The sequence below is a fragment of the Pollicipes pollicipes genome, unplaced genomic scaffold (assembly GCF_011947565.3).
Source record: "Pollicipes pollicipes isolate AB1234 unplaced genomic scaffold, Ppol_2.1 Scaffold_4740;HRSCAF=5597_pilon_pilon_pilon, whole genome shotgun sequence".
NCBI lineage: Eukaryota > Metazoa > Arthropoda > Thecostraca > Pollicipedomorpha > Pollicipedidae > Pollicipes > Pollicipes pollicipes.
In genome coordinates, this window is record NW_023596545.1 from 39,558,010 (window position 1) to 39,576,533 (window position 18,524).

Sequence of the window (18,524 nt, forward strand, 5' to 3'; positions counted from 1 at the left end):
GCTCCCGTCTTGCCTGTGTTTTGCCGAGCGCTGCCGAACATGGCAGACACCCTCCCAGTTTCAAAAAACGCACTTGGCGCTGCAGCTGTCACTGAGATTGTACTCTGCCCGCCCGGCGGAGACATTTCTGACGCGCCACGGCCACCTGTCTCGGCCGCCCGTCACCGTCCGCGTCACCGGCTGACAAACCGTGCGTGTGCTCTTGCGCGTCACCATCAGAGGAGACTGTGTAATGCGCCGCATACGCAGCTGTGGCGCCACTCAATGCAGAGATATAAGCGCGTACGGTGCGGTCGGCCCCCACGGTTGTCGCTGAGGTCGCCGAAGCATGAGGGTGACAGGAACGCTGCTGCTGCTGGGGCTGGCCGGCTGGGCCGCCGCCACCGAGGTCATCTGCTACTGGGGTGCCTGGAGCACGTACCGAAATGGTGAGGCTGGTGGCCACTCACTCGGGCCGTCTCTGGATGGTGAGATGGGTGGCTCTCTCACCCGGGGCCGTCTGTGGGATGGTGAGGCGGGTGGCCCTCTCACCCGGGGCCGTCTGTGGGATGGTGAGGCGGGTGGCCCACTCACCCGGGGCCATCTGTAGGATGGTGAGGCGGGTGGCCCTCTCACCCGGGGCCATCTGTAGGATGGTGAGGCGGGTGGCCCTCTCACCCGGGGCCGTCTGTGGGATGGTGAGGCGGGTGGCCCACTCGCCCGGGGCCGTCTCTGGGACTGCACAAGGAAAATATAAACCATGCGCTAAGGCACATTTGCAACAGCTGAAATAAATTACATTACAAAAAACCGAACACATGCGCTAAGAATAACGTTTGGGCTCCAATGCCCTTCTTAATTGTTGGCTGAGGCCAGTGTGCAAGCGATGCAATATGCATTACCATTTCATCCTACTTTTATTCGAACTGAAAGGCTATTTAAATTAACAGTCGTTTGCCTAGGCATGCATATTTATTATACCACTTCAGTAAAAAACATGTGCAGTGCCACTTTGCCGAGGGTTGAACTAATCCGGAAGGACGAAATATACATTGCAGCAAAATTGATGACGTTTTTAATAGTATCTTTAGTTGTGATTTCATAGTGCAGTGCTTTTTCAAGGCATACCACGACCTTCGTTTTGTTTTTACAATTTCTCCAGGAAACGGCAAGGTAACCGTCGACGATCTGGATCCCACCAAGTGCAGCATTTACATCTATTCATTCGCCAAACTGAATCCAAGCAGCTACGTGATGGAGCCTTACGATACTTGGCTTGACATTAGCCTGCAGGTGAGCTCTGGCACACAAGACTGCTCTACCATGGTGCGTGCATCTTGAACGAACTGTACTGCACTGCAGTATACCGGTAATTATTGTCCAGCGTCACACTGTTATCAATTATGGAAATGGCTAGGTGGCTTGCAAAAACAGGTCCGACCATTGTCCATTAAGAACGACAAGGAAGATCTCGGGCAGAATTCCCAATAGATGTCTTCTCTTCCACGTACCTGGAGCATGGGACAGGGAACCAGCGTAGCATTGATAGATGATAACTGCTGGAAAGATAACCAAGGACTGTGTGAAACCAAGCGACCCGATGCTTGACGGTATCTCATAGCTGGGTGTTCCCAGGTAGGAGAGAAGGTGAAGTCTGTGACCTCGCCACGGCTGGGTATTCTCAGGTAGGAGAGATGGAGAAGTCTGTGACCTCGCTATGGCTGGATGTTCTCAGGTAGGAGAGAAGGTGAAGTCTGTTACCTCGCCATGGCTGGGTATTCTCAGGAAAGAGAGATGGAGAAGTCTGTGACCTCGCCATGGCTGGATGTTCTCAGGTAGGAGAGATGGAAAAGTCTGTGACCTCGCCATGGCTGGGTATTCTCAGGTAGGAGAGATGGAGAAGTCTGTGACCTCTCCATGGCTGGATGTTCTCAGGTAGGAGAGATGGTGAAGTCTGTAACCTCGCCATGGCTGGGTATTCTCAGGTAGAAGAGATGGTGAAGTCTGTGGCCTCGCCATGGCTGGATGTTTTCAGGTAGGAGAGATGGTGAAGTCTGTAACCTCGCCATGGCTGGATATTCTCAGGTAGAAGAGATGGTGAAGTCTGTGGCCTCGCCATGGCTGGATGTTTTTAGGTAGGAGAGATGGTGAAGTCTGTGACCTCGCCATGACGCATGACCTCGTTTGACCTGTGCTTATGTTGCGCATCCCAGGGCTACGCGAAATTCGTAGCGATGAAGCAGCAGAACGCGGCGCTGAAGGTACTCATCGCGCTAGGCGGCTGGAACGACTCGCTCGGCTCCAAGTACTCCACCATGCTGGCCAGCCCAGCACTGCGCGCCAACTTCATCAGCAAGGCGGTGGAGTTTCTGCAGCAGTACGGCTTCGACGGCCTGGACCTGGACTACGAGTACCCGTCGGCAGCCGACCGAGTCAACTTCGCCGCCTGGGTGACGGAGCTGCGCGCGGCGCTCCAGCCGCTCGGCCTGCTGCTCACCGCCGCCGTGTCGGCCAGCGACGGGCGCGTCGCTGCCGGCTACGACGTGCCGACGCTGGCCGCCGGGCTGGACTTCATCAACGTGATGACGTACGACTTCCACGGCAGCTGGGAGGCGGCCGTGGCCGACCACCACTCGGCCCTGGCTCCGCGACCCAGTGACGCCGGCAGCGGCCTCGACACGCAGTCAGGCATGGCCGCCTGGCTGAGCCGCGGCGCGGCCGGCCGCTAAGCTGGCCATGGGCGTGCCGCTGTACGGTCGCAGCTGGCGGGTGCCCGCGCCAGCAAGACGCCACCGGTGTGCCGCCAGCGGTGCCGGCGTCAGCGGCGTCTACAACCGGCGAGGGCCGGGTCGCTCTCCGACCTGGAGATCTGCGAGAAGGTGAACTCTGGCTGGACGGTGGTGCAGGTGAGAAGGTGAACTCTGGCTGGACGGTCGTGCAGGTGAGAAGGCGAATTTTGGCTGGACGGTGGTGCAGGTGAGAAGGTGAACTCTGGCTGGACGGTGGTGCTAGTGAGAAGGTGAACTCTGGCTGAATGGTGGAGCAGGTGAGAAGGTGAACTTTGCTGAACGGTGGGGCAGGTGAGAAGGCGAATTTTGGCTGGACGGTGGTGCTGGTGAGAAGGTGAACTCTGGCAGGGCGGCGGTGCAGATGACTGGATGAACTCTGGCGGAACGGAGGTGCAGGTGAGTAGGTGAACTTTGGCTGGACGGTGGCGCAGGTGAGAAGGCGAATTTTGGCTGGACGGTGGTGCTGGTGAGAAGGGGAACTCTGGCTGAATGGTGGTGCAGGTGAGTCAGCCGGGCAGAGCCGGTGCAGTTTGGATGGTGACCGCTGCTGATTGAGGAGCCCAGGTGGTAAGAAGCGGCAATGTATTCATGATGTTTTAAGAAGATATATAAGAAGCAATGTATTCATGATATTTTCTCTTATATTTTCGCGATCGATCAGAGTCACAGCCTGATAAGAAGTAGCGTCTTGAGCGTCATCCTACCTACCTACCTACCACAGGCAAAAAGCTAGCCATCTGCCCTCTATAGGATGGTATCTCTTTCGTGGGGTGGGAGCATAACAAATGCCATATGAGTTGGCAGGATGATTCAAAGTATCACAGACAGAACTCTCTGCCCAGAAACCACTCCTTCCTGAAAAATAACTCGGGATGCCCAAGGCTTACGCATATCCTGACACTTGCCTGTCGATAGGATGCTACCGGAAAGATGGGACCGTATGCCTACTCCGGAGACCAGTGGGTCGGCTACGACGATGTGGCGATGGTGGCCACCAAGACCCAGTACGCCGTCAACCAAGGGTTCGGCGGCGTCATGGTGTGGGACGTCAGCTCAGAAGACGTCCGGTGAGTGGTCCGTGGTGGGTCAGCACGCAGGACTGAAACGGTCCGGCTGATCAATGGACTGCGGATGAGGTCATCGCTGTGGCCAATCAATCCGGGTGCCGAATAGATTGACCCCATGGCGGTGTCAGCCTGAGCCCTAATCAACGGTTACGCACTTCACGACGCATGCCATCCATATGGCGAATGGAGTCTGATCTCTCACGCCGGCGGAAAATGAGCGCTGTTCGCAATGAGACGTCTGTAGCCAATCTTGAATGCTGAGCTTTGCCAGTTTCATTTAAACGGCGTAATTTCTTATCAGGCAGAGCTTGTCTAGCTTGCTTGTCTATGCCCACTGGATGTGAAACGTCGCTCACAACTTACGTATCGTATTCGTGTTACGTATCGCTCACATCAAGCATACCACCCCGGCTGAAAATACACGTGTTGTGAGAAGTCGCTTTCTGCAGCGCTCTTAACAAAGTAAATCGCATTTGCAGGAACGTTTGCGGAGGTGGCGCATGGCCCCTCATGTCTGCAATCCAGGCCAATATTGGCTCCACTGGAACCACCGCCGCCACCACGGCTGGGACCACCGCCGCCACCTCGGCTGGAACCACCGCCGCCACCACAGCAGGAACCACTCCTGCTACCTCTGCTGGAACAACCGCTGCCACCAGCACCGCGGGAACAACTGCCACTTCTGCTCCCGGAACATGTAAAAAATTGGTTAGACCCAAACCTACCCTGCGCCTCATTGTAGGCTAGCCTCCTAGCATGCATCTTGGCCTCTATGAGGCCTTCTGATATGCACTCTCGAACTTCCAGTCAAAGCATGTCTCCACTTAGGGGATTCCCCGAAGAAAGTTTTTGGTAAGAGTTTTGAGGTCATTTAAGCACAACAGGTAACCTCATTGTCAATGATTAGGTGTGTGCTGTTCCAGAAAATCAGCCAAGCCTTTGCACGCTTGAAAACTGGAACATAAATTTGAGCTGTGTTTCAGTGTGCATGACATTGACACAGGATCTCGCGTATCAACAACACACCACTGATTTCAGGGTTAATCCCGCTGTATCGCGCACCCAAAATCGGCAAGACCGCATGTACTTAAAGCTGTTAGCATGTCTACACCATCAACCAACACGAATGACTACAGTTGTGAAGCTGATGGTACTTGGTGTTTTTTATCAGCACTTTTGCAGATGATCATGGAGTTTACGGCCATTCCTAATGATTCGTTCCAGTTACGTGTCCTCAGCCGAATGGCTTATTTGCTGACCCATTGGACTGTCAGAGCTATTACAACTGTGGATGGGGCGTCCCGCACCATACCACCTGTCCTTCCGGCACTCTGTTCGACCCGGCCATGAGCAACTGCAACTGGGCCAACCTGGTCAGGTGAGGCAGCCTGTGTTCGAGTGAACGAACCTTAACAAGACGGTCAGCACATGTAAAATAGCAACTCATATTCCTCTTATGATGCGCCTGACAGCATTGCATTTGTTGATCGGTTGATCTGGCTCTGTGATTGGACGCCAGCTTCCGTCTTCATCATTAGCACCGTCGCCCAGTAGCAAGAAATGGCTTCCGCGCCGTCCATCGCGCCGTGATGCGTTGCAAATTAGAAGTCAAAGTGCAATATCTTCCAAGCTTTGGCAAACTGGTAACGCTACCACTTCGGCACCAACTTGAATGAAATGTCACCAGCCCAGGGCCGGAAAGGCTCGGCTGGTTCCGGCGCTGGTGCCTGCTGCCAGCCTGTTCAACGCAGGCCAGCATTTTCCGCTACCTGCGAAAGCTCCAGTCTGAGTCTGCCTCCAGCACCGACTCAGCACTGGTTGCCAATACTATCCCGTCTCTGCTGCCGGCCATTCCAACACGCAGCATCTGTCAGTCACCGCGATGTGTATGCGCGTTCCACAGCTGCTCGACGTCGCCTGGAGGATCGACTGCTGCCAGCACCAGCGGCACGGCCAGCACCGCTGCCTCCACGACCACCTCCGCACCCTCCGGGCCCTGTGAGTTCCCAGTTGGATGCTGGAAATCGGTGCAATAAGCGTCCAATGCGATGTACATAAGGCCTGAGCTCGTTAGCGAAATATCGCTTTCATATCCTATGTCACAGATGTAGACATGTTTCTTGCAGTTATGCCTTTCATGATTAAAATAGTCAGGTGAGAGTATCATATGAAGCTAATGTTTATACGTGCAGGTTCCATTTGTTAACGCATTATGAGTTCAGCGTTCTTATGTTGAGCTCCGCCTTATAGTCGCCAGTGGATGGGGACTCATGTGATCTGTGATATATCATGCCAGGTCAAAGTTGTGAACGCGACTGTTGTATTGACCCGTACAACTATATCAAGAACCAGACAAGCCCAACTAATGGTCTTAAATCAGGGCTAGAAGACCTCCCAAAGCTGCAAGACATGTGCTATTAACATTAAAATTGCATGACAACCAAACGTTGAAATCGGACAACAAAGATTAAGACTTGACCTAGATAATGTGAGCGTTACAATGCCACCAGACCGATAATAATGCGCTTCAGTGAGATAAGACAGGAAGAGGGGTCTAGTAACATTTAAAGTGCATTTTCTGAGAGAAAGAAGCGTCATTTGTCGCCTTTGAGAAAAAGGGCACTAACATGACCTCGAGGAGGTCACAGATCATGAACCATCGAGATCAGAAACTTCAAATTTGTTACGTGTGTGGGAAGTATGTAAACTACGGTGCCAAAAATGCCAGCACGGGGTCGCAACAACTTTGAGATAATTCTGGAAAAGCCTTAGGAGGCTTCTGAGGCCCATTTGCAGGGAAGACTTAGGCGAAGTAAATCAAATCTCAAGGCTTCAGCCTGTGCAGACCTGTTGCTCAAAGTGAATCATAAAACAGGCACTACGCAATAGAGGCGCTTAATAAGGTCTGCAAGGGTGTTTCACTGAGCGGGCGACTAGCATGGAACGTAGGTGATAACTGCCGCTGACCGCTGTCAATGTCTGATTATGACACTCTCCCTCCCCCGCGGTCTTATTTCAGTCACCGTGCCCCTCACCCACTGGGCACTTCGCCGACCCGGCCGACTGTCACAGCTACTACAACTGCTGGATGGGCACAGCGTACCACTTCACGTGCGCGCCCGGCACCAGCTGGTCACAGGCCATCGTGGCCTGCGACTGGTCTTCCGTCACCGGCTGCTACTGACGTCCGGGCGGCGCCCTGTCGCACGACAGCTGGCCTCCTGGTGTACTACATCATCCTAGCGGCGTCCTCGGCCGTGTTTTGAAGCCCTTGTCTACAGCTTTGGTAGTTCGATGCACTCTGATTGATGCAGTCTGCTTTGACACGTTGTGTGATTGCTCCGACACCTGCCGATGGTTGAAAAAGCGGTAGTGGCTTGCTTGAACAAATTCATTTATATTGGAAGCGAGGACCTAAAGCGATAACACAGTTATGAAGAAATACTCACTCCCTGCTAATGGCAGGTGTGCAATTGATAGCATAACTGCGTGGTGAATATACATAAAATGTCGCCCTGCAAGGCTTTTGCCACTCCACATACGCAAGTTTGTACACCAGTGCATCACGTGACCAATGGGTCTAAATGATAGCGCGCACTGTGCCGAGAAGAAGCTACAAGACTGTTGTTAGATTTTTCCCCCGGTGTGGGGGGGGGGGGGGAAGATGTCCTGTGACGTTGGAAGGGAAGGGAGATGATAGCCATGTGGATTATATCTTCTCCGTCAACACTTACAGGGCCGATACTAGATTTTCAAAAAGTTTGGGTCTCAGCCCCTGCCCTCATCTCCGGTTCCTGCGCCCCCATGTCCTACGGTGGTGCAGCTCAGGGCACATGAGGAGTTTGCATAAGCGATAATCATTTACAAGAATGCCAGCTGTTAAACGCAGGATTTCTTAGCCACCTTCGTATTCAAGTAACGCGATGGTTTTGGGACCTTGTCCTCGCCCCCCGTATCAAAAATTGGTGGTGCTGACCTTGCAAGTAATGTTAGGTTAGGTTAGATTAGGCAAGATTAGGCTGTGTGATTGTTCCAACATCTGCCAGTAGTAAAAAAACCGCCGGTGACCTGCCAGAATATGGCCATTCTGACTGGAAGCGACTACCCAAACCGATAGGCACAATTTATCAAGAAATCCCCGCATCCTACTAATGGCACGTGTGCGATCACTTGACAGTCGATGATTTTCGGATGACACACTCGGGTGCCAGCGCAGATCAGCACATGCCTCACAAGGTAATGACCGTGAAGAGATAGTAAGCAGAATAATCAGCAGAATCGTCACCCACGGGCAGGAAACGTTCAATCATATAAACAGCTTTAATCAATGATAACCCTGCTTAACATTCTGATAAACTGCCTGGCCTATATGGGAAGTAAGTGATCCTGGTGCAGAGTCCATTTCACTTCATAATTGCCTAAATTTCGCTCACTTGGCAGCTAAAATGCTGCGTTTGACGTCGTCATTTAATTTGCGTTTGGATTTGCCCTTACAGGTACGTGACCAGCAGACAAGTACCTGCCTCTCAATGCTGGTTCCTGGTTCCCACTTTCCCGCATCAAAATGAAACCCTAAAGCCTTGGTTTCGGTTGGTTCTTTCATAAACACTAACCCCTATATTGCATTGGCTATTTTGCAAACACCTGGCCTTGGCTCATGGTTCTCACTGATTTTTCTTAAACTTAACATACGGGTTCTTGGTTCAAATCTGCAAGGGCAAAAACACCTCCGATTTCCTGGACATGATCGGTGGCAAAAATAAACACTTTTGCGTAGGTAAATTCCAAAAGCATCCTCTGAGGAAGTCCAAAATATGCTCTGAGTCTACGCAGTCAACGCCACTAAAAAGATACCAACACCACCAATCATCACATGGCCGCTATGTGAGCCTGTAGCCACGAAATAGGCGGCAGAGGGTGTCTCATTCAGAACGCGTGGCTCGGTAAAATGCCCGTGCACTCAAACAACTGATTGTGTCCGGTCATAATTCGGTTTTGGTCACAATGTCATGAATGGAAGCCATGCTGCATCATGTAATTATTTTCCAGTAAGTACCGTATTTTCGAGCTAGCCATTAAAAGAAAATAACGCGGTGATAATGACCTTGGATGCAAGCTTAAAGGCACCAGTCATGGTCGAGGAGCAAGCAATGAATGAGAGCATGAATTTTTAATTATTTAGCACGCATTCATCGAAACAAAAATGTGGTAACCATCAAAATAAGTTTTGGCAAAGATGAACAACGTGAAAAAGAAGAAAATGTAAAAATGTTGTACCATGTCATGCCCAGAATACCATGCATGATACTATGCATGAATCTGTATCAGAATGAAGCGGACTCAGTGACCGTGGCATGAATAAGATTATCGATTTTTCGAAGCTGCTGAGACAGCTATAAAAATCATTTCATTTCCATCATCACGCGGTTAGACTGACCTAGGATATACTATCATTCTTACTGAATCGCACTTTTTTCTATGCTTGGGCATGAATGGGTTGCGACTAAATGAAAACGTTTGCGCGTTAAGCAATAATCTGCCTCTGTTGACAATGCTCACACCCAGGACGTTTCCACTTTATTGTAAATTCATGTTTAAAGACACCCAAAAGGGCAAGTGGTGTTTGGTGTCGGAGTTATTTCTATGTTGATCTCCTTTTTGTGTCCCCAGCGTGATGCGTTTGACCAGGAAAACTTCTGCGCTTATCGCCATTTTTCCTTTGAAGGCATTAGGTGTCTAGCCACCTCTTACTCCATCTCTCCTCTTTCTTTCCCTCTTTTCTCCCTCTCTGCCTCTCTTAACCTTCTCTCTTACCTTCATCTCTAATCCTCTCTCTTCTCTTGATCTATTTTTCTGTTGTCTCCTTCTTCTCCCCCTCGGGCGTTCGCGCCATTTTCTGGCGGATTGACGTGACGTTCCACAAGTGGCGCGCTCCTTTGCCCGACAAGGGCGGGCCGGGCCCCAAAGTGACCCCACTGTTGCCGCGATATCCGAACGAACGGTCGTGCCCGCTGACGGCTCCGGCCGCCGGCGGGGCAGGCAGCGCGTTGGGGGTTGTTGGGGTGCAGTGATTGCTACGGTGGACGAGGTCATGTCTACTGCAAAGCGTCTTCAATACTTGTAATTGAAGCACATAAGTCAGACTTGATTGACTGCCGTGCGGAAATATCTGATCCAGGCAAATTTCTGAGCCGCACTGTGCTGGCACAATTCACCATTTGCAGTAAGCCCAACTTTAGGCGTGACGCTCTGATAATTTTGGATTCTTGATTTTCGTGCCAGCTGGTCTGATATCAACTGCGTCAGGTGCGCTAAACTGAGCAGTTGCAGCAAGTCACTTAGGTTTTGCTGGGTTTCCACGCCTGCAGCAAACTGCTGAAGACATCGTCGTTGGCTGTAGTTGACACTCCTCAGAAGTGTATAGAGCTGCAGCTCGGACTCATACTGCGCCGTTATTACTCCATAACCGACGTTAGTGCCAGCATTCATCACGCTGATGGGGTTCGAGGAGCTTTTATTGCCCAATGATGAGACGCGTGCCGATTATACAATCAAGAGAGCGGCGGTTGGTCGCATGATCTACGGAATATCCTTAGATATATTGAGGTCATTTATGTGCAGTGCGTGGGCGAACCAACCATAGCGGGGTCTTGACATTATACAGGCTGATTCTGGGCCGTACCCTATTCTGAGCGAGGGGTGTGATTTTCACCCACTCTCTCTCCCGATATTTGGAAACTGATGGCGCGATTTTGAAGAAAAAAAACATACGGAATTTGGTTTAAAATTTGGCAACGCTTTTGGAGCGATCTACAGCGATCTTCGGATAACTGTTTGCACGTTATGTGCTATGGCAACATTTAAGGATCTAAAAGTCAATCAGTGTATTCGGGAGATGCAAAACATGGTGCTCAGAAAAGTTGTTAAAACGGAACTTTTTATGAAGCGCATGAGTAGCAGATGGTAGGTTGTTTAATGCATTTGCGGGGAACATTATGCGTATATATAGGACGGTGGTTATGAGCATATGGGCATATGGGAATATGGGCATATGGGCATTACCATATTCCTCGCAGGAAAACGAGGATGATGGAGATATAGGTGCGTTCATATTTCGGCAACACGCGTGCATCGAATCAGGCTTATTCCTTGTAAAAAAACAGTAGAATGAAAATATAGATGCGTTGATATTTCGGCAACGTGCCTTTATCGATTCGAATAGCAGAAGTGATTTCAAAATTGCCTGCCGATTGTCTCACCCAGTATTTGTTGTTGTTTTTTTAACCATCGACACAGTTTTTACAGGTCACCAACATTTAGGGGATTAAACAAGGAGCAATCGGCCGTCATCACTACCATATAGTGCACACCTAACTAAGAACTGGCATTTGTTTACCAGCCCGCGGAGCTTGTACCCAAATAAAGCCTCCGACCAGCCCTTCGGGTCCTTCGGGACCTCAAATCGGGCCCTTAATCGTCGGTACCAAAGGACTCTCCGAACCTCTCGGAGCCTAAAGAGAGAGGAGCATGAGCCTCCTGTACTGTCCCTTCTGCCTGCGCCATCGGTCGCACCTGAGTGACCGAATCTAACATTTTTTTTTTCTCCAGAAAGTTTTAAATTCTTCAGGCGTCAAGTATGATGAACCCGTATGGCGCGGTTAAGAATATTTATTCCTGTATATTGGAAGGGGGTGGGGGCTTATTTCAAATGGCGTCTTCCCGGGACATTTACGGGCTAATGGCTTACGGTCGAGCAAGTTGATGCCCGTTGAAAATATATGTTTTCAAGAGACAGTAGGATATTGTTTAAAAGCCATTTTCCCCAGGACAATTTCGGTGCCTCTTCGGCAACCCTGTATGACTCTCCAAAGGGGGAAAGCCCGCCGTCAGAGAAGCCGCTTTTTGGAATGAGGATTCCCCTTTCTACACAGCTTTTTAACCCTCACTACGGCTGGTTCTTTTTCAAGATGCGAACTAATAGGGGCGAGGTCGATGCGTCCCACCGCCGTTTCCAAATTAGGTCGATAGAGCTTCGCAGAAAAGAACCAGTGGATTAGTGTCAACGTGATCTCGCGATTGTTAATAAGTGGTATGTTGCTGGTTGACCCTATGATGCCAGGTCGCGTGTTAATTTTTCCTGAACATCGCACTATTTCAACTCAACATGCCAAAGTGTACAAAACCATACCTGTAATGTGCGGCTTAATGCGGCAACGTCGGTCCGCCGCGCGCGATCGGGGGATTCTTCAGTCGCTGCCCGCCAAAAAGGCTACGGACATGTTTTGGTGTTACAAGCTGCGCAATAATTTTTTCATGTACCACTGAATATTCTGGGCGCGGTTACACGGTATGCTGGGAGATATCCCCAGAATGCTAGGAATGGGGGCGCGTTGACCCGCCCACCATGGTGATGGCTTGTACCCCCGATCTGCGCTTGCTCACATGACTTTGACCACCTTAAGCTGACTCGAAGGCGAGCATTGGTACAACTTCGCTTCCGTATCAAAGGTTGCGGGCCAGCTTTACGTATTCGGCTTGACATGCTTGGCAAAACTACAAGCCACAAAAATGGCAACACTTTTCCACATAAAGTACTTTTTGTGACGATGACTTATATCAAATAGTTTAATTGACTGCCCAGTGAAGACCTGTAGCTCAGTCGTTTAAAGAAGCTGACTTACAGCCTAGCCGTAGTGGGGTGGGTGGGCTCGCGTCGCCTCGGCGCTCGGTATTTGCCTTGCACAGCGCAGGTCCAACGCCCGGCTCACGAGGGCCACGGCGTCGCAGGAACAACGGAGCCAATTTGCGGCGCAAACTGCTCTCGTGCCGCCGAGTGGCGCGCGCGGGCATCGGGCCACGCCGATAAAAGGCTACCCACTTGAACGAAAATGGATGGATGGTGGGCGAGAAAATAGCGCAGGGAGTGAGCAGCGAGAGAGAGAGAGAGAGAGAGAGGGAGAGACATACACACACACACACACACACACACACACACACACACACACACACACACACACACACACACACACACACACACACACACACACACACACACACACACACACAGTCACACGCTTCACACATACATCATTCACACATACATCATTCACACACGCACGCATGCTGCGCTGTAGTGCGCTGTATGTCTGTCATCTTGACGTGGGTTTTTTTAGAGGGAAGCCCCAGAGTGACTGGTCGAAGGCATGAGGTTTCTTTTAAAAAACATTCCGGATAGTCAACACCAAGAGCTTCCCCCCCCCCCCCCCTGTAGGTGGTAAAAACGTTTGCGTGCCTTTTACCAGCATATCGCGGATATGACATGCTAGATGAGGATAACAGGTGATCACAAAAAGATGACGTCTGACTGAGCTAAAGAAGCCGCAATTTTATCCATCTGTAACCAAAATAAATATTTTTCGTTTGATTCAACCGCCCCCGGAATTGTAACCCGGAGATAACGCTGCGTGGTAACCGGGAGATAGCGCTGATTGTAACCCGGAGATAACGCTACATGGTAGCCCAGAGATAACGCTGCATGGTAACCCGGAGATAACGCTGCATGGTAACTCGGAGATGACGCTGCGTGGTAGACGGCGCGGCACGACTGTGCCGGAGTGGCTTTTTGCCCTGCGGGGCAGTCTACCTGTCTAGGCAAGCTCTCCGCGGCGAGGCATTTTCAGCTCGCCGCTGTTCCCCGTGTCCTACGGCACAGCCTACCACTCAGAGAAATGAGTCTATATGAATGAGCCACGACCTACGCAGTTCACATTTCAAAGGATTAGAGATGCCTTGAATTGGATCTTAATCCTAACCTTGATGGGGCAGGGGACCAATACATACCTCGTAAAGGAAATCTGAAAATAGCTCTCCGGTATGTCTTATAATCGCACCCAAATGTTTGGTGGCCTTTGGGGCATTCGTCATGCGTGTTTCGACACAGAAACGCGTCTTTAGCGTTTCTGGCTTCCAGGAAGCGGCGTTCTTCTAGAAACACTGCACTGCGATCAACAGCCGGAGCAGGCGGCGGGTGACAATCAACGAATACGCCGAGCGCACTGGAGGGCGAGCACTGTTACATTAAAAGTCCTACATCAAATGCAAAGAGCAAGCTCAAAACACACAACACGTCAATGTACTCAGAATCAAACGATGATTATGTCTGTGTAAGTTTAACGCGCACCCGGACGGTCGGTTGAATACTCTTTGCTTGGGGTGGGGTGGGGTGGGGAGAGATCAATTTAACCAGCTGAAAACCCAAAAACCAAGGGAGTTAGAAACACAAAATTCAGAAGTTTTATCGGTCCGTACGTAAAATCCCTTGTTTCAAAATTTCAGTTCACAGTCCATGACATTTGGGTCAGATAAGGTCAAACAAGGTCAAACTCCAGATTGGTGTCCAAAGTGCCCCCCAGACCTTTTAATACAACCACCGCCAACCTATATGCCTGTTCTAAGCAAACACTTACGCTCATTTAAGTTCAGTGACATTGTCCGACCCTTTGAAGGTCATTGTTTCCAAAATCATACGAAACTGTTTTGATTTTTACCTTTGAATAAGCTCCAAGGATTATGCCAAGCAGCATGTTCCTAAAACGAAATGCTGACCTGGGTCACTTTAGATCATCTCCCCACTTTAACCTCTAAGAAGTCCATGAAAAATATGTAATGAGGTTCCTGTTATCAACAAATTAAAGATGAGCATCAGATGTTACCCCACGCAGCAAACTCTACAGCAATATAACAGGGTGGTGTTTTCCTTGGTCTGACCTTCATACTTGACCTTAGGTCAATATAATTTGTCGATTTAATTGTTGTGTTGCCTAAGAACTTATCTAAGAGTTGTATGGCTTCATCTAGCATTCCGTTGTTGCATCAGATCGAGCGCTTCCTCATAAATTTATTCGCTGAATCCATAGCCTAACTTTGACTTGTCGTAGGTCAGCGACGTTATTAAGTACATCTAATTTGTTGATACCGCATAGTCGTTCGGAAATCCTTCCGGAAAAGCGTTCAAGAGGGGTAAAATTGAGTTCCCACCCGTACGCGTGTTGAATTTGTTAGTAGGGTTGCTGGATGAGCACTGGAGTGTAAAACTGAAATAGTGCAATTTGCTTTTTTGCTTTTGCTTAACATTTGCTTTTGAAATAAAAAATGGAGTCACTTATTGACCATGCAACACAAAACTGACCAGCCATTGTGAAACCTTGTTGAGACCAATCCAGGGCTTTTCCGCAAAACTCTAACTTTTTTAGTTTGAATACGGCAGAAGTTGGCTCCCATCAACCCCTATCTCCATAAGTCCGCCTGATGAAAGAGGTTGAATCAGGTGTGGGGTTAGTGAGAACTAAACGATTTTGGGTAGCTATCAAGCACACGTAAAGCAACTTGCATACTGTTCGAGCAATTTTTCCAGGCCTGTGCGGTTACTGGGAACCTGAATTCATGGCATTGCTGTTTCACAGCCATCCAGTAGTGTCCGAATGTCCTTGAATATTTGGTGGTCTTCTGTCATGAGCAGACCCCTAAAATGTGCTGTCTGAATAGTAGCGATCTGTTTTGTAAACGTTTATATGATATTTGTGCAGCTGCCCAACACGTCCGTCTCTGTCCCGACTTCTGATGGCCGCGGCGAAGGCAGTCCTTATCCTGCATGTGCTATTCGGTTCGTAATAACAACGCCGAAGTGTGACGTTTCAGCAGGACACGCATGCAAATACATCAGCGATACGTGAGAAGGTATTACACTTATCGCCCCGACATCCCAGAGCACCGTCATTCTGTTCAAACCGTCGACCATTTCGCCAATTTTTCTCTTGTGCCCTGGTCCTCTGAGCTCACGAAGTGCACACGGGCTTCTCTACAGGGAGCTTTTTAGTGACCATGATTCTGGTCACCTTACGACGCCTTTTTATAGGAGACTGCTAACTATCTGGATGTCCCTAAAATGGTCTGCTGGTGTCTCACAAACTTTAAAACCGCTACCAAGTGCTTCAAAAGTACGCGCATGTATTTTTTCAACCTCCTATTTACCCAGCTTCGATCGCTCGCTATTTGTCCCTTAGTCAGATGGCTTGCAGCCGGTAGCAGCAGCCGCTCGTAAAGTCACGTGACGGCAGAGGGCAAGAGGATCATGCTGAACACTGCAGCAAGTTAAACTTTGACCAATGCATTTTACCACTGAGCTGGCCACGATTGTATGGTATGGTCTGGGCTCACTCTACAAGCACCACTTAGTGTGGGCTGTGTCGATTTGTTTTTTGTGAGGGGTCTCTCCCCCAAATGTTGGTTTGTCCCCACCCCCCAATGTAGGCTTGGTCTTCCCAGTGCTTCTGGTTGGAATATTACACAAATGGGGAACAGCTCACTAGCACACAATGCTCACCTTATTTGGGTAGTATTAGCCGGCCGTGACCAGTGTGCTGCCAAAATGAGCAGTATTCGATAATTAACACAGCAATTAAACATGAAATATGTCACTCATTAAGGTAAAATAGGCTAAATCCGTTGCAAAACACCAATTTGGGACGTCGTAAGTTCTCTGAATATTCAGCTGCCCCCCCCCCCTTCCCCCCCACACACTCTCCAATCATCTGCGAAAATTGACGTCCCTTGGCTCTGACGCCGGATATCCACGCATTGCAAGGCTTTGGAGTAATATTTAACAACCAACAGGCACCTGGCTGGTGCCCCGAAATTCTACCGCCCGGCGAATGTGCGCGGAAGAAATCCAGCAATCGGCCATTTTGAATGCATCTATAGTAGGATTCATATTGTACATCCTCCATGGACTTCCTAAAGGTCAAGGTAGGTCACTGACCTAAAATACCCTAGTTTAAGATATTGTGTTTAAGGAACATACTCACTAGCGTAATCTTTGACACTTATTCAAATGCAAAAATCAAAGCAATCTTGTATTGCTTTGGTAAAGATGTCCTTCGTTTGGTCAAACAAGGTCACTGACCTTAATTGAGTAGCATTAACCTTTTGCATAGAACAGGTATTTGGATTTATGGTGATTGCAGGAGAAGGCCTTGGGGCATTTTGAGTACCAATCTGGAGTTTGACCTTGTTTAACCCTATTTAACCTCGAAGGGCATGGTATAGAAACCTATAATTGGGGCATAAGAAAATTGAAAAACCATATCAATACACTTTGTGAATTTGGCGTCTCAAGCTTTCCTGGTTTCTGGGATATCAGTGGTTAATTTGACCCCCACCCCCACCCAGGCCAAGACATCCAACCGGTCGCCCGGGTGCGTGACTAAATACATTAGATTAAATACATTAAAACCTCACAAACCACATTTTAGGTCTGCTTACGCTTCTTCAGAGGGGAACGACAATTCATGGGACTTAGATGGAACTGAGCAGGTCAACTTTGTCCTTTACTGTGATCGATCCGAGTACAAGATCAGTGTGACGTCTTTTCATTACATGGGTGATAACTTTACCCTAAAGAAGTTGTTCGAGATGCATACTTATGTTCTTGCGTTTTCAAGTTTTGTAATTTCGAAATCCTAATTTTCTGTAGTAGGTGCGTTTAGCATTTTTTAATTCGTAACTGAAGTGAAGCAAATAAGAACCACATTCTTAAGCTGTAACTTTAGGGCAGTAAATGAAAGCAGCATGTGTAAGTCGTAACTTTAGCGAAAGTATATTATACGCACCTGTTCTCCGCAATCAAATATTTGAAAGTTGCGTTAGCAGCGTGACTAAAATCCATCCAGTACCTCGACTTTCCTGGATGACAGATGGTAGAAGGTTGTCGACCAGAATGACAGGAAACATCGTATTCAGCCCCTAGCCTTTCCAACGCTCCACCTGGAGACCTATGCACTTCAGCTTAATCAGACCTTTTCCAAACAAGGCAAAACCAGGCAATAAGACGGTAGGTAACGGATGAAGTGTAGCGGACCTTCTAATGAAGTGTAAAATCGACACGCAGCATAACATGGTGAGGTACTGCTCGTCTCACCCACAGACACTGCCGGTGGTGAGCTCAAGACAGCCAATCAAGACGCACGTTTCATGCTCTTCAATAGCAGATTTCATTATCCCACATTCTCAGATGTGCGATGGGCTCTAGCGCGCATGGGGGATGGTTGTGACCAGGAGAACTGAGGTTGACCTCAAAATAGCACCGCTCCTTCTGAACTCAACGTCTGCAGGAGTATGACACCAGAGGATGAGCTCGACTTGAAGACAGCTCAAAATGTAGTGGCAATGAGAACATCTCAGATGGCATTTGTAGTCGGTAATTAGCGATGAACCTTCCGGGATGCTTGAAAGTTACCTGTTGAAGGCTTGTTAACTTGTGAATGGAGAAGAGAGACAGAAGACGGACACGCTCAGGCGCCGTTCCGCGGCATCGACGTACATTCGATATATTTTGAACGGCGGTGGCTTATATTCATTAACGAACGGATTCGTTTCATGGTCCTTGTTTATACGGAGTGATCTAGTCATGACGTAGGGTCTGTTTTATTTTGTGAATTCTCTGGTGCTGTCACCACCCTGGTATTTGTCACCACTGGCGGCGGCCCACCTCTGGAGCGGTCACACCGCCCCACGGGCGCACGCCTCCGTCAGGCGGCGCGGCGTCGGCGGGCGCGGCAGTGGGCGCCGCCGCCGGCCGATAAAACGGCGCGCCGGCGGGCGACCGGCCCCGACGGCCGACAGGGCCGGCCGT

At 49.6% G+C, this 18,524-nt stretch overlaps 1 pseudogene; it reads left to right on the forward strand.

Annotated features, from left to right (window-relative positions):
* The first annotated feature begins 309 nt into the window (after positions 1 to 309).
* LOC119098362 (putative chitinase 10) lies at positions 310 to 7,019 on the forward strand (annotated as a pseudogene).
* Positions 7,020 to 18,524: the final 11,505 nt, after the last annotated feature.